This window comes from Bufo gargarizans, chromosome 2 (assembly GCF_014858855.1).
Source record: "Bufo gargarizans isolate SCDJY-AF-19 chromosome 2, ASM1485885v1, whole genome shotgun sequence".
Lineage (NCBI taxonomy): Eukaryota > Metazoa > Chordata > Amphibia > Anura > Bufonidae > Bufo > Bufo gargarizans.
This window is the reverse complement of record NC_058081.1, coordinates 406,177,256-406,179,977: the sequence shown is the minus strand read 5'-3', so window position 1 is coordinate 406,179,977 and position 2,722 is coordinate 406,177,256. Positions and strand designations below refer to the sequence as shown.

Genomic DNA, 2,722 nt, shown 5'->3' with positions numbered 1-2,722 from the left:
GAGAATGGCATTAACCAACCAGATGGAAAAAGATTTATGAAAAATCCACCTTTCTAGACTTTGCAGCTGCAAAAGCATCTATAGCTGCTGAATAGTCTAGCTTTTCAGCTAGTTCACTTTCAATGGAAAGAATTGCAAGTGATGATAACCTTTCATCCGTCATTATGGTACGTAGATATGTTTTTATCAATTTAAGTTTGCTGAAGCTCCTTTCACTACTTGCAACGGTAATGGGAATAGTCAGCAAAATCTTCATTGCAATCCATATATTTCTGTAAAGATCATGTGACTGTGTGTAATTTATGAGTTCCAAAACTTCCAAAGGTGTAATTGAAGATTGGGAAATCATTGGCTGAATTTGTTTCAGCTTTTCAAACAATTGTTGCCCATCGATGTCACTCTGTTTCCCTTCAAGGTCTACCCCTGTAGGCTGGGTTAAAATGTCTTCTAATGTCTTGCACATATTTTGTAGTGTTTCTTTTTCTGGCAAACTCATAATGTTGTACAAAAAGCCCCACAGTTGATTGTGTTTAGATAGCTGGGAGAAACGCCTTTCCAATGAAACAGTCATGTTGTCTATCAAGGGATAAAAAATGGATATTTTGAAATGCTCTTCTGCATCAGTAATAGTTTCATCTTGACTCTCATAGGTAAACAATCTTTTTTTCTTGCTAGGTATTTTTCTTGTCATAAATTGTGCTTCAATGCCCAAGGCCAAGGCTATTTCTATGCAGCAATCTTTGCAGATTCGTATCCAGAATCCCGAAATTTCTTGACAAATGCAGTACAATTTTGTAACAAATTATTACAACGAGTTATTTCCATGTCTCTGGACTGCATGGATTTACTCACAATGTGTACCTGAAAGAGAAGATCATACCATATGATAAGAGTGACAATGAAGCTGATGTCCTCCATCATTGCAGAAAGAGATCTTGCTTCTGAAGCAAGAGTGTGATCATCAAGATTTTCTTCTAAGTCTAAGAGAGCATCATGAATTTCGACATATTGATATCTTGCTGCTTTTAAGCTCTCGACTCGACATTCCCAACGTGTAGCACGCACTTTCTTCAGGGAGATGCTTGACATGATCACTAATAATACACCACCGTTTAGAAGATGAGGCAAATAGTGTGTAAAGTCTCTGCAAAACACCAAACAGATTGACAGATTTCACTGATGACTTTGAAGCATCACCAGTAACTAAATTTAAACTATGACAACCGCATGGGTTGAAAAATGCCCGAGGGTACTGTTTTAAGATTCTTGACTGTACTCCTTTGTTCATGCCAACCATTTTGGCACCGTTGTTGTATCTTTGTCCTCGGCAATTGTTCATATCCAGGCTGCATTTAGAAATTTCCTCTAAAAGGAGGCTAGCAAGACCTTTACCAGATGTGTCACTAGCAGGGCGATAGCCAATAAAGTGCTCCCTTATTGAAACATGTTCACTATCAATGTCAACAAACCTTAAGGTGTACGATAGTTGCTCTGTATGACTCGCATCCTGTGTGCAGTCAGTCTAACATCACAGAAAAGTACTTAGCTTTTTGGGCTTTTTCTAAAATACAGTTTTTCACCTGAGAGGCCATTAAGTTTATTATTTCGTTTTGGATTATATTTCCACAGTAATGTGCATGGACTTCTTTTGAGGTAACTTGTTTTAAGTGATCTCGCATTACTGGTTCAAACTTGCCAAGAAGCCGGATGAGCCCAAGAAAAAGTCCATTATTTGGTGTATACAATTTATTTGATGAGCCCCGAAAAGCTAAATTATTAGTTGCCAAATATACAGTTACTGCTATAATTCTTTCCAACACTTCTCTCCAGCGATTACGTTCTTGTGTAATCTGGGCTTGCAAATCTGTATCAATGCCTGCATTTTTTTTAAGGCTGTTCTCTGCATCAATCCACAAATGACGTGCTTTTATATGTGCACTAGATAATTCATGAGATGAAATGTAATCACCAACATGTTTCCAGTTGTTAATGCCTTCAGTTCCAAGTTTAGATTTTGGATTAGGATCAAACAATTTACAGCAAAAGCAGTAAACTCTGTCTGCGGAAACAGAGTACTGAAGCCATCGCCTAAGTACCTGCTCCTTGTTTGGTAGCACAACGTAACCATAGAATGATGAAAAATGACGGTTGTCCCTGTCTTGGGGGTACACAAAATTTGAAGCAGGTAAGGGCTGTGGTCCTTGCAAGACAATGTGGTCTCGCATACGACTGTTCATTGATTTTGGCCATAATGAAATATTTTGTTTGGGGAAAGCTGTCTTATTTTGTGAACTTTGTGGGAGTTCAGGTGCTTTTACAGAATCCCTTTCTTCAACACTACTTTCTGGTTGAGGACAGGACAATGCATCTGTGTTTCTGGTTCAGATTGCTCAGTTTCTGATGGAAATTCTGGGCCACATATTTCAGGTTCAGGTGTAGAGAGCACACTATTTGAAGTCTGCTGCACATGTCCAGATGAAGTACCATGTTCTTGAAGTGGCAAAGTGGTCTGACCTTCAGAATCTTTTGGTGCAGTTTCAGTAGAAAGATTCTGTTGATTTCTGCTGCTGGACTTTCCTTCTGCAAGAACATAGCCATGAATTTAGCACCTTTCTCATCTTCACTCTTCTCTTTCCGTTTCCTTTTGCGGAATTGTGCGCCTGAAGGCTTAGGCGGTGGCATTTTGAATGGTCTTGCAAAGAGAAAAACACAATAAAATTGT

General features: G+C 38.8%; 1 pseudogene; it reads right to left on the bottom strand.

Annotated features, from left to right (window-relative positions):
- Positions 1-726: 726 nt before the first annotated feature.
- LOC122925942 lies at positions 727-2,237 on the bottom strand (annotated as a pseudogene).
- Positions 2,238-2,722: the final 485 nt, after the last annotated feature.